A 14057-nucleotide genomic window follows, 5' to 3' on the forward strand; every position below is an offset into this window, starting at 1 on the left:
GTCAAAGAAGGCATGTCACTAAAGGTCACTAAAGGCAAAAAAAAAAAAAAAAAAAAAAAAAAAAAAAAAAGTGTAAAGAGCTCCCTAAAGCGAAATGGCATTTAATTGGTAACCTTCAGACATCTGTCACTCTTGGTGACCAGCGCCAGGGAGGACTTCGCACACTTGCGATGGCGCAGGTGGGACGCGGCTGACAGCTGATGTCCGTGGAGCAGGGTGCAGGGGCAGGGGCGGGTGCTCGCGCGCGCGGGGTGGGGAGAGGGGAGGAGACGCTGCCTTGGAAGACGGGGTTTTTTCATCTCAAATATAGCTTAAAAAAAAAAAATAAGTCTGGGGCTCCAAGTGTCTCCTAAATTGCTATCAGCTGTGCATTTGGGCGCTCCTGCCTCTCAAGCCGTGGGGTGCGCGCACCTAGAGCAGCACGGCTCGGGCATAAAGTTTGCAAAGGGAACGCGGTGTGCGTCCCCGCCCCACGGGGAGCGGTGGTTGGTCCGGGGGCCCCGGCGGCTCGGGGCTGGAACGAGCTTCCCAATCAGCTCGCGAGCCCCGGGCGCGCTCCCTCCCTCGGCCTCCGCGTCCGCGCCCTGCCCGCCGCGCCCCCTCCCTTTCCCCAGTCGCCTTCCGCTCCCTCCCGGCGGCGCGCAGCGGAGGCCGAGGCGGCTCGGGGTCCCCGCCTGGCCGTCCCCCCAGCCCCGCAGGGAGCCGCCGAGCGCAGCAGCGGCCGAGCGGGCGCGGCCCCCGGCAGCCCACCGAGCGCCCGGCCTCGCCCCGCGCAACCCAGGCGGCCCGAGCGCGCGACGCCGAGTAAGTGGCCGGCGGCGGAGTGGGCGACCCGGGCGGGGGCGGGGGCGGGGGTGCCTCCGAAGCTCCTGCGCCCCGGGGCCGGCGGAGGCATCAGCCGGGCGTGGGGTGCAGGGTGGCGGTCGGGGGGGGTCAGGGTGCCGGGAGGCGGTGGGTGGGGGCGGCTTTTGTCCCGGCCCGCGAGCATCTACACCTTGCGCTGCCCGGGGCGGAGGGGTGTCTGGGGCTGCGCGGGGTGGGGGGCGCCCCGGGGCCGGCGGAGGCATCAGCCGGGCGTGGGGTGCAGGGTGGCGGTCCGGAGGGGTCAGGGTGCCCGGAGGCGGTGGGTGGGGGCGGCTTTTGTCCTGGCCCGCGAGCATCTACACCTTGCGTTGCCCCGGGCGGAGGGGTGTCTGGGGCTGCGCGGGGTGGGGGGCGCCCTGGGGCCGGCGGAGGCATCAGCCAGGCGTGGGGTGCAGGGTGGTGGTGCGGAGGGGGGGGGCTCAGGGTGCCGGGAAGCGGTAGGTGGGGGCGGCTTTTGTCCCGGCCCGCGAGCATCTACACCTTGCGCTGCCCGGGGCGGAGGGGTGTCTGGGGCTGCGCGGGGTGGGGGGCGCCCCGGGGCCGGCGGAGGCATCGCGGGGCGTGGGGTGCAGGGTGGCGGTCCGGGGGGGTCAGGGTGCCGGGAGGCGGTGGGTGGGGGCGGCTTTTGTTCCGGCCCGCGAGCATCTGCACCTTGCGCTGCCCGGGGCGGAGGGGCGTCTGGGGCTGCGCGGGGTGGGGGGCGCCCCGGGGGCAGCCCCCCGTCCTCTCTCCTGGGCTTGCGGGCTGCGCCCACCGCGCTGGCCCTTGTGGGTGCGGGCCGGGGGCCAGGGGGGATGTAGGGGTCGACGTGGAGAAGCGCTCCCCGGGCTGCCCGCCGGCCCCGGAACGGCTCTGCAGGCAGGTGGCCGCAACCGAAGTTTAAAAGGCGCACCTTAAGCCCGTCTGCGCTTCGAACGCCGACTTTGAGGGCCGCCCGCGCTCGAACTTCGGGGCTCCCGCGCCTGAAGGTAGGGGGTGGAATGTTCACCGCTAATTTGCCGGATGCCCAGTCGGAGTTGAGGTTTTTCATAGGTTGACCTTTTTTCTTTTTCTTTCTTTCTTTTCTTTTTTTTTTTTAAAGCACGGAATGCATTCGACTGCTTCCCTACTTGTCCTACAAAATAGAACGCTTCCTCTTGGAGGACGCACATCATGCCCCTTAACACACACACACACACACACACACACACACACACACCTGGTTTCTGCGCGGTGAGCCCCCGTGACCTAGGCCAACCGCGGCCGCCCCGCCAGTGCGTGGGGATGCCCTGGAAAACTAGAGGCTGCGGTGGCTCCGGGGAGAGGAGGAGCGGACCGTGGGGGCGGCGGGGACGTTCCCCTCTTCCCCTTTCACCTCGATAGCTCGTTGCTTGAGCAGCTTGAGGCAGGTGGTGTGTGCGTGTGCGTGTGTGCGCGCGCGTGTGCCTGTGCGTGTTGGAGCGGCGGACCTGGGAGGAGACCGAGGGCCGGCCAAGAAGAGCTTTGGGATCCCCCGCCCCAAACCCCTCATGAAGCAATTTCAGGATCCCAGGCCAACGTCAAGTTGGTGAAACAGGAAAGCCCACTTGGCCCCCTGGGTCACTGGGGATGATGGATACGTGGAGATCCTCCCGGGTAGTGGTAGTGAAACAAAAGAAGTGTCTCCCAGCCCAGAAGACCAAGCATGGATTTTCCATCTTCATTAGGTGCCTTTTTAAATAAATTATTCACCTTAGGGGCCAAATCGTTAAAAAAAAATCACTTTACATTACTTACAAAGTCCAGTTACATTCAGAGGAAATTAGAGTGGGTGTTAGCTCCTTTCCCCTTTTGAGATGTGAGATACGTTAGATGTTAGATCGGTGATACTTCCTCATTGAAACCAGAGGATGAGACTTTTTAAAATTTTATTCAAAAACAAAAACAAAAACAAAACAAACAAAAAACCCAAACACCCTATGGCTATTATTCTGTGCTTTAAGAAACTTGTGCTGTGAGTTCTCCAACTGTGCTTTACATCTTCCGAAGGTGATCTTTTCTCCCCCTGGGAATCTTTTCTTCACCCAGGTGGTGAGGGGGGCAAGGAGGAGGGAGGGAGGAGGGCCCCCTTCCTTTAGGACAGTTTTCTTCCCATGAGTGAAACCAGTGAGGGATGCCCACCTGAAGCCTTACAGTAGGCTTACAGTGGGTGCTCTATTTCAGCTGGTCACTTGTGGATACAACTGCATTGTATTTTTTTCTTTTTTTTTTCTTTTTTTTTTTTTAAGATTTATTTATTAGAGCAAGGGTCAGAGGGAGGGGAGAGAGAGAGTCATAAGCAGATTCTGCGCTGAGCATGGAGTACTGTGCAGGGCTTGTTCCCAGGATCCTGAGATCAGGACCCGAACTGAAACCAAGTGGGGTTGCTTAACCAGTGGTGCCACACAGGTGCCCCGCGTTGTATTTACACAAGCCAGAGCTGTGCTAATGCCCAGTTAATGTCCCATTAGTAGATAACTTGTATTACCTGATGTTTAAATGAGGTATTACAGGAGATGAGAAAAATTTAATAGTATATAGAGTAACATATGTACATATTATATAATAATACATAGTTCTGTGGTTTCCTATATTTGTTGTAATAAATTTGCAAATTTATTGAGAGCTTCAATGCACCTTATTTGGTCTTTACATATAGCAATATGTAGCAGGATGCACATTTTTTTTAGGCATTTTTCTTTGTAACTATTAAAATCAGTGGCCTTGTTTGAATATCCATGAAACTTGATCATTGGAAATATCCTGAAAGAAATAAGGTCCCCAAATAGTTTAATTGCTTTTATCAATAAAATCAATCTTAGAAATGAACTGTTTTAGCTATAAATGCTTTTTTCCCCCCTTTGAAGATACTCTTGTTTTCTCATTTAAGTGATCTCTCCCCATGGATTCTGATCCCGTTTTCTGATCTGTGGGGTTTTTTTTTTTTTTTTAATCACTCTTCAAAATTTTCTCAGGAGACTGAGTTTAGTTGGCTTACTCAAAATGTGGTTACCTAATGGCTAATGTAGGCCCAGAAGTTGGAACACACCTTAAAGTTCTCCACTATGGTTTTTTTTTTTTAAGATTTTTTTTTTTATTATTCATAAGAGACACAGGGAGAGATGCAGAGATGCAGGCAGAAGGAGAAGCAGGCTCCCTGCGGGGAGCCCCATGTGGGACTGGATCCCAGAACCCCCCAGGTCACGACCTGAGCCAAAGGCAGATGCCCAATCTCTGAGCCACCCAGGTGTCCCTCCATTTATGCTTTTAGTATGGTGGCATAGGGATATGGAGAGTTGTCCTTACTTCTCTCCTGAAGGTACTGTTCACATTGAGAGTGCCCAGGGTGACCAGAGCGCAAGCATGGTCTACACCTGAGTGCGCTGAAGTCTAGTGTAAGGAGCCCCGGGGGAGTCAGGGCTCTCCAACTGTGCTGTTCACTGCTTGGATGCTGAATGGGACTTCTTCAAAAGGTTAAGGCTGCCATTCTAATGAATAATCAGAAGAACTTTTGTCTCTTCTTGGCACGATGCCATGCCATCGCTCTGTGGTAAAGTAATATTCAGATATGGATCTTCTCTTTATGAGCTGGGTCGGCTCTTTTCCGTCCAGAGCCAACTGGCCTGAGTGGGATTTGGGCCACAGCCTGCCTTTGGAAAGCTGTTCTTCATTACTGATGTTTAAGGCCAATTCCACTTTCCATCCATCGAGCCATTTTTCCATGCACTTCTTGCCAGTCTTGTATGTGGCAGGGTTCTCAGTGTCATACAATCTTTCTTAGGTTGTCAAATATAACAGGGCTTTTGTTCCGCCCTGGTTTAGTATTTGGTTAAAAAAAAAGTTAAAATGTCTGCGGTGTAAAAGAGTAGCTATAATGGAACATTTTCAGAGGGCATTATATTTATGTTAACATTGTGGATTTGATTATGTAGATCACATTCACCGCAAATCCCTAGTTCTTAAGGGTAGGCAAGGAAGACAGTGAATAGTTGATGCTTGAGGTAGTTTGAGAAATAAAATTTAATTTCTTCTACTGGGATTTGTTTTTTAGCCATTTCTTCACAGTGGATTTAGGTAAAGTGACATTTATTTATTTTTCTTTTTTCTTTTCTTTTTTCTTTTTTTTTGGGGGGGGGGTAAAGTGACATTTAAAAAAAAATCACCATCATGTATTTTCTAACAACAGAATTCTTAGAGTCCTAAACATCATCCTTAGGAAAAAAAAAGTCAATTGTTGTATATGAATCTTGAAAGAGGTGAGTGATAGTAACTGACACCGCGCTCTTAATTCTAAGAACTGTGCTTAGTACAACCCAAAATGTCACTTAAAAAATGGCCTGCTGTATTCTTAACCCTTTGTTTCCACTTCTTCCAACTGTAACACTTCCCTGTCCCCTTCCTCTGGCTCTCATTGCTCCCTTCCATTCATCCAGTGCCATCATTTCCCATTTAACAAATCCCATGATGTCTTGCCCAATTCCTTTGCCATATCTGTGACGGTGAATACACGTTCCTGTAACTGTGTATCTGGAAGCGTTGCCCATATGTGAGATGCATGGAAGGCTGGGCCTTTGTAGCTGAAAATTTCACATATTTCTGATCCGGTTCACTCAAATCTGTTTTTCAGGCCAATGTGCACTCTATCGACTACCCTGGGTTATTTCCCTTTTGACTAAGAAAGACCCTAGTTAGGATCATTTCATGCTTTTGTCACTAGGAGAGGCTTGGCTTCATTGTTTCTTTAGCGAAGCCTGGATTACTCACTTCCATCTTCCCAGGTCCTGCCTTAACAATGCAAATGTTTCTTGCTCCTTTGGCAAGTCAATTTAACCATAATAAATAATTTTTATTATATATGCTAGATGCCTAATGTAATATACTCAAGAAATACAACACATAGTTTCTTTTCTCCAAGGCTTACAGTTTTACAGTTCCATTTGTATATGGAAATGGTGCTAACTTGTGAAATCCTTTATTACAAATTCATTTAAAAGAGATGTCAATGAAAATCCATTTATACTCCCTTCCTATCTCTGGAAAAAAACACATTTTAAGTCACAGGTCATGTCATCAAACAAACGGCTTCCTTTTCCTTAGCATGCAGCAACCTTGCTTGCCAACACTGCCTTCTTCCGATTATCTGGTTATATTTTACTGTAACCTCCTTGACATATTAATTTTTTTCCAACTTCCTTGGACACTTCTCAGTATTTTTTTTTTGCATCTTTTCCCTTCAACTTCCAAATGTGGATATTTATTTCCAAATATTCAAGTCTCACCCCCTACTTTTCCACTCCCCCCCACCCAGATGCTTCAGTATTAATCTTGACTTTGAGTTTCTACTTCAATTTTCATGAGAGAACTTGCAAATCTCTCCATTCTCTATTGAGTTTTGGTGTCACATTCTTAATTTTTTTTTTAATGAATACTTAAGGGGAGCACAATCCTAGTTGGGGAAGGAGATTGAAATAAAAGACTTTTTGTTACTTTGTTCTTAACCCTAACAGACTTCTGCACATATTGACTACCCCATTATATATCAGGTAGTGTGATAGGGGTTACAAAAATAGGCCTTCACATAGCTTTTGGGCTACTCGGTGTTTGTGTGAATACCATTAAAATTACTACAAGTTAGAGTAAGATGTGTACATACAAAGTGATTGTATGAGTAAGATGTGTACATACAAAGTACATACAAAGCGACAAAGTGATTTAAAAATTTTTTTTATGAGAAAAGGAGTTTAACTCAAAAGGCTAAATGGAGAAGGTGATAATATGTATTTCAAACTTATCACTGTGTTTTGGTTACTCTAGTGCCATTTATCTGGAAGAGAAATTGAACTCTTGATTCCTTCGTGCCTTCATTTCACATCAGCCATGCAATACAGCAGACAGGAAGTGACTGCAAGTGACATCTTAGAATTTACTCGGAGTTATTTAGAGTAAATATAATTTGAAAGATTTGACACATCGCCGTAGAAAATTTCAGGAAAATTTATAGTGGGAGTGAGATGACTGCCCTTCAGGGGAAATCTATGCATGGAGGAGAAGAAAGCAAATCCTCTAATGTCCTCTGTGGAATTTGTAGGAAACTGTAAGGGAGTGGGAGGCACCCAAGGAGGGTTTCCCAGGCAAATCTGCCCTCTAGGTGGAGCTCTCATTCTGCCCTGCTCTTTTCTCCACCTCTACATCAACCCTTCCAAGTGACCTTTAACTCTTGCTTTCTGTAGCAGGGTTGACCCTGGAAGAGCTCATCTTTTCCCAATCATAATTACTCACCATTGTCACGAGCTCAACCCCCCCACACCGTGTACCCTTAAAGGCAGGGACTCCCTCCTTCATCTCAAGGACCCTAGAATATCTGGCACCAGATCATTGAAAATGACCAATAATGTCTGGCAAATAAGTAAAAGAGAAATGACTTTGAAAACCATTTTTTCTGCCTCTCATGCTCCAAAGACCTTGATGGTCTGTCCTCTATACATGATCCCTCTAAACATCACCTGGTGCCAATTTCCTATTTAAATCTGAGCGCCCCCATTCGTAGCTTCCAACCTCTATAAGAAGCCTCTCCATCTCTCGTTCCAGAGGCCACCTAAGCCTGCCAGTTCTCTGGAGTATCTTCTAATCATAGACTCCCTCATCCACTTTATGCCCAAATGTTGCATGGTCTCCGACTCATGACTACCTCCCTAATAGAGAAATCTGACTTACCTCTTCTTTAACAGACCATGAAAGTCAAAGCTACAAGACTGATCACTTGAAGCCTTCTTCTTCACCATAGCTCCAACGTGGCACTAGAATATGTACTTTTCAGAACTTTCTACATTTATATATATATATATATGTATATATATATATATATATAATTTTATACTTAGGCTGAGCAGGGTTTTTAAAAAATTGATGCAGTTAAGCTTTGAGGAGTTAAGATGAGTTAAGTGCCATGCAAGTACCGAAACAAAGGTTTTAAATTCCCAGTTCATGTATTTTCTTCTCCTCTATAGTGTAATGCCATTTCTTCCTTTGGCTAATTAATTTTATGTCCCAGTTGCCTCTTATAGCAAACCTAAACTTCAGTGTGTGTGTGTGTGTGTGTGTACACACACACACACACACACACACACACAGAGTGTAAGAGGCCAAATGACCTACGGTAGTGGTTCCCTGTCTTCAATGTTTATCAGAATAACCAGAGCCCTGTCTAAGCCTCCAGATGCCTGGGGCCCATCCCCACAGATTCTGACTTGAGAGGTGGAATCAGGGAGTCTGGACGTGTGACAGGCCACTTGGATGCAGGTGATATGTTAAAAATATTAGCCCTAACACTCCAGTATTTGAGCTCCACGGTCAAGGAAATCAAGGTAGAAACCACAGCTATACTTGCTACTAGCTGTGTGACCATCAGCAGTTATCATGCTTTTTCTTCAATTGCCTTCTGTCTCATTTTAATGAGAGCACTGATACTGTGTAGGATTGACATGAGTATTGATCTAGAAAATGAACATGACGGACTGAACCCAGAGTCTGTGGGGGCGTGTTTGACAAGGATGACGAAGGTGCTAATTATGGTGACGCAGCACCCCACAACACTGTGCTCCCTCACTGCTTTCATTTCTCATGCCCAGTTGGGTTCTCAAACATGCAGACAGAATCTTGGGTGACGCCCCCTCTACTTGTTGAAATGCTTCTCCTCTCCACACTCTCAGATCATTCTCTGTAAATGCAGCTCCCAAATGCCTTTCCTCTGAAAAGAAACATGCGACAAGTGGTCATGCTTAAGGCCTGGGGTCTCCAAATGAGGCTGGGGACCTTGGCCTTTCTTGTATGGTCTAGCAGGGCAGTGTGCATTTAAGGCACCCCCGGCCCAAAGAAAGCCATCCTATAGCTGACGCTGGTGAGGCCCACAATCTCGTTCTCCCCTCCCTGACTCCTGCCACCAAGGAGGCATTGGCTCAGAGGAGTTGTCAAGGTTAAGGTGTAGAAGCCCACATTGTTTCCTTGTGGCTCTTCCTGTTATTTGGTATGGGATGGTGTGTATGTCACTGAGTCTCCCTCAGCCTCAGGGTTTCTTTTTAGCTGTCAGATGGCACTGAGGATGGTGATGGTATTACCTGCTTTGCCTTTGGTGATAAACTGTGACAATCCAACATTTATAAATTGTAAACTGTTACATTAAATGTGAGTCGTTAGTAATAAAATCAGTGGAGCCAGGTCTGTCTCTTTTCCCAATTCTGCTGCATGTCATTGTCATTTTCTGAGGGCTCCTAGAGATTGCTTAAGTTGCTGGAAGGTAAGTTTGACTGGATGAGGTGAGTAGGATGAGAGATGTGTGAAGGGTGTGAAGAAACGAAAATCTGAGTCAGAGTGAGGGGCGGGGGGGACACAACCCAAGAAGACAATCCTAAAAAAAGGCTAAACTAAAATGGTTTTGCATTCTTTTACTAAATATTGTATTACAGTTCTTCCTAAGAGTTGTCAAGGAGACACCCAATTTTTCAATCTCTTATTCTCCCTCAATTTAGGTCTTTGCAGCACTGTGTTTACACTATAGCAGGTGCTTCTCACACCTTCCTGTGTATTTCAGTCCCCTGGGGATCTTGCTAATGCAGATCCTGAGTTAGTGGGCATCAGGCCACTTCTCCCCAGCTCCCCAGCGATAGCAGTGCTGCTGGCCTGGGGACCTGACTTTGAGTAGCCAGCCACCGGAGTTGAGTTGAACAAACCTGAGAGAATGGGAGAGGGATCAGAACTCTCCAGGCATGACATCCATAGCTTCCAACAAACATGGAGAGTCATGGGCAGTAACCCTTTTTGCTGCATGCAAAAGCTGCTCATCCCCATACTTGCTATCCAAACATTTACAGTGTTTGGTTGTTTATTCAAGAAAATTGCAGTTGCCTTCTGAATTCTGCATCAGCTAAAAGCCCTCAGAGTCAGTGCCCCCCTGCCCTGTGGGTACTAGTGTCTCCTTTCCCGGTGCTTTCCCTTGAGAGGGGAGAAGGGATCCAAACACTGCCTTCTTAATTTGCCTTAAAAGCGACTGAGACTTCATTCTTAATATGAAAAGGATAAAATATAATTTGTTTTCTTTGTGCTAGAATATTCTCCTCTTTAGGTTTTGAGTATATGTCATTCTCTTTGATCATCCCATCCATACCGTAATGGATGTCGAGCAGGTGTCATCCATCTGTGTGACTTCCGAGAAGACTCGGGGCTGCCCAGAGAAGAAGCTAGAGATTTTTGCCTCAGAGCCAGGTTTCAGCAATAAGGAACATATCTCGGTAACGTTCTTTGGTAACAGAAAGTCTTCACTCAAGCTAAAACAAATGGAGACCACACAAAATTTTGAAACAGTGTTTTCATACTTGTTTGTTAATAATACAGACTTTTTGAAACCTGGCCCTGGGGTCCTTGCCCCCAAGAGCAGAGGATCATCCCTGAGGTTTTGACATACAGCAGTCTTCATTTCGGATCACTAGAACACTGGAGGGATTCCAGTGAGCCTGTGCCAGCTGTCCCTGGGGTATGTCTATGTTAAGCCAGAAGTGGGATCTTTGGCTTAAAAGAAATACCCTGCAGCTTTGGAGACACTTATGCAAGGGTCAACTTTGTTGTCCAAAAAGTAGTTTCCAGAAAAAAATGTTGCCTTCTCTGTGCAGTATGTTTCTGTAGGTATGGTCCACGGGGTGTCATTGAGGGAGACTGAACTGCCCCGGGAAGGAAAGCAGGTAGTTTATTAGATTATTTTAACAGGTTTAGGTACTTAACATTTTGAAACAGAAGCCTTTCTTCCTATCCTCTTTTCTTATTTATAGCATACGTTTAATTATTAAGTTCAGTGTCTTTGCCGATATTCAGAATCTCAAAAAGAGCTCCATTCATGTCAAACTTGTGAGAAGGTTGCTTCGCTTTAATCATATGAAATATAATGAAGAGTTTTTACATTATTACATTTGTTATTAGAAAAGCAAATATATACCTGAAGAAACATTATTTTTTTCTCTCACTTTAGAAAACTACATGTTCCTGGTATAAGATGCTCAAAGTTTTAAGAACTATAAAGAAGAAAAACTCACTTTAAGTCTTGCTCAAAATGGATACTTCTATTAACACTGTGATATACATCTACAGATTTACCAATATAACTTTAAACAATAGTTGTATGAATGGTTGTAGGTCTTTAAAAAATCAACATAATTAATGCAGGCTATACTTTTAATAGCTTTACACACATTAATGTGCATTCGATTTTACTAAATGGGCCAATTAAGGTGGAAATTCAATTTATTTAGCTTGACATGGGGAAATTTGAATCATTAAAAAAAAAAAAGCCTAGTAAATTACAATTACAGAGTCTCATAATAAAGTTGGAAGTAGGAAAATGAAAACAAACAAGCATAATCCCTTGAAGCAAACAAAAAAATCTTTGTCTCAGCGAAGGATGTACTGTTGAGCCAGGAACAAGTAATCCCGTGGAACTTAGTGTGTGCCCATGAAAGGTTAAGCTCAGTAAACAGTATCTTCCATTCTAACCCTTGAGGACCTTCCCAGATACATAAGGGGAGAGGGTTAGGGTTTCCCCAGGGGAGCTACAGCTGTCAGATTCTGCCTTGGTCCCATCTAACCCCTGTAGCAGCTCCCAGGAGGCTAGGGGACCTCTGGGCTGTTCTGGGGCCCAGGGGCTGGGCCCAAAGCACTGCAGGTGGTCAACCTGCCCAGCAGCAAACATTTTGATGTGTCCGTGGCTCTTTGATGCATTGGCACCCAACGGGGAGTTGTTTATTTGCTCTGTTGTTATTTGGAAGGTCTAATGCACAGATTGGCTGTAGTTGAAAATGAGTCAGATCAAATTTGCGTTTGACAACCTGCATTCCTGATTGGAGAGGACAGGCGGTAGTTAAAAGCTTTGATTGTCCATGCCAGTATTGGGATTCCCACCAACTTGAGCCTGAAATGATTTTTAGCCTTTTCAAATAGCGGGTTTAGTCTGACAGGGATCACAGAGTTTGCCCCCTGATACATGATATCTGGGGATTTGAAGATGTATTTCAAGGCTGTCATAAATGAATTTGGTTTGGAGAGAGAGATCAAAAGCAATGTGGCAGGAGTAAGTGGGTAGAGGTGGATTTCTAACCAGTTTCTCTCAAAATTGATCTGCAGTTCCGAAAAGCAGCCTAACTCGGGGGTTCTACTGCCTCATCCAGTGATGTTCTCTTGCAAGAGGTTAAAATGAGGGCAGTTAACTTCAAAGGCAGCAGATCCAACAGACAAAAGAAATGCAAGTAGACTTGGTCTGAGACCTTAGAGAAAACATCCCCAAACCTGAGAGTCGGAAGCCCTGTACTTGGGGAGAGGAACTTGGGGTCTCCCAGAAAATTCTGTTAGATGGAACTGAGGTTTCCTTCACTGCAGAGGAACCACTGGGCCCACTGGCTCTGGTGGGATTTGTTGGGAGACTCCTCTGGGCTGGGTTGGTCTTGTTTGCTTCCCAATTCCCTGAGCTCTAGATGCCTCTTGGTATAATGACACCATGCAGTCAGTCTGGCTCCGTGGAGCAAGCTTGTCCCCTCCTTGTTCTTAGAGGAAGCTTTGAAGACAGAACAGTAGCAGCTCTTCCAGTGCCTTAAATACGACCTAAGCAATATTGGATGCAAGACCATGAGGGGAGACTATTTGGTTGCCGGAGCCAACTCTTCCGTAAAGGTGCACATCCTCTAACCAACTGTCTTCTTCACCCTTGATGGGGGGGGGGGGGTAGGGTCATGAAAGGGGCTCAAGGAGGAGACAGAGAGGCTCCCTTTCCTGCGCTGGAGCACAACAGGATCCTCCAGGTCCAGGGCTTAGCTGCCCACATACCAGTGAGCTTCACCTGGTGAGTTTTGTCCCTTGCCTTCCATTTACCAGCTGTAGCGTGCAATGTTGTTTAAATCAGTACCTTGTTTAAATCAGAAAAAGTTTAGGCTTGGTCCTTTCTATTAAAAAGTCCAATTTTATCTTGAAGAACAAATTATTATCCCCTTGTCTTCTCCCCATCTCCAACTGACATCTTCCTTATCTGGTTTCCAAGTCCATGCCAAGGTGTGGCTAGGTTTATTATCATCCATTAGAACTTGAGCAACATTTGAAAACTAGTACAGAATAAGGGGAAGGTGTAACTACTCTTCTTACTGTGATTTTAATGTATCTTTGGTGAAGAAGCTCAACCTAAGTATTAGAGGCTGTTTTTCTCAAAAGGGAATGGATTTCATGGCTTAGCCAGTGTGATAAGGGATGGCTTATCTCTACTCTTGGTGCAATTTAAGCAAAATCACACTCTGTCCCTTGAAAGTGTTAAATATTTGTATCTGTTAGGACTCATAATGCTGCAGTGAGATCAGGGAACCCGTTAGACCTGCAGAGAGGCCAGGAACCTCTGCATTGGAAGAGGTGACGAACATGGCAGTGAAGTGCAGACCAACTAGTAAGGCCTTAAGGAGCAAGTAACAACATTCTCCCAGAGGGTACAGATGGAGAAACTCTGAGACTGTGGCTCATCAGGAAAGTTTGACTTTGACTGAATTAAGGAAGAATAAATACCCAGTGAGGAGCACCGTATCAATTGAGGGATACTTGAGGAACATACTAGAAAGGATAAGACTTGGCAAATATTGACTGGTGTTTCTTGAAGCCTATCTGCAGATCTTATGACCTATCCCTCAAGATAACATCTAATACTATTTCCATTTGTAGACCTCTGTGTAAAGATGCTTCCATTTTTTAAAACCTTTTATTATTATTTATTAGAGCATGCATGTGTAGTTGGGGGGAGGGCGCTGAACAGAAGGAGAGAGAGATCCCAAGCAGACTCCCTGCTGAGCATGGAACCTGATGCGGAGCTTCATCTTAAGACCCTGAGATCATGACTTGAGTTGAAATCAAGAGTCAGACGCTTAACCGACTGAGCCACCCAGACACCCTGAAGATGCTTCAATTGTTAAATCATTTTGTGTCTTTGATCCTTTGTGTTTAAAGGAAATCATTGTATTAATTCTGAGTTTCAGTGGCCATGTGTCTTGTTACTGAATCTCATCGTTCTAAACTCTGTTGCTGGGTAATCCTTTCTAGTTCTTTCTATCCATCACTGCCCATCAAGCAACTGGTACAGAGCAGGACTCAATTCACATTTGTTGCTGCATAGAATTAGAGTAGCATTT

The 14057-nt window shown here is 46.3% G+C and overlaps 1 protein-coding gene across 2 annotated transcripts in view; it reads left to right on the top strand.

Annotated features, from left to right (window-relative positions):
* The first annotated feature begins 627 nt into the window (after positions 1-627).
* Positions 628-14057, top strand: part of PTN (pleiotrophin) — a 100837-nt gene continuing 87407 nt past the window's right edge. The window contains exon 1 of one of the 2 annotated variants that reach the window (XM_038559442.1): positions 628-804. The gene's annotated coding sequence lies outside the window, so the exon portion shown is untranslated. Of the gene's footprint in view, positions 805-1757; positions 1833-14057 lie in introns of those variants that run through there. The other variant, XM_038559443.1, reaches the window with a different exon arrangement.

This window comes from Canis lupus, chromosome 16, assembly GCF_011100685.1.
Source record: "Canis lupus familiaris isolate Mischka breed German Shepherd chromosome 16, alternate assembly UU_Cfam_GSD_1.0, whole genome shotgun sequence".
Classification (NCBI taxonomy): domain Eukaryota; kingdom Metazoa; phylum Chordata; class Mammalia; order Carnivora; family Canidae; genus Canis; species Canis lupus.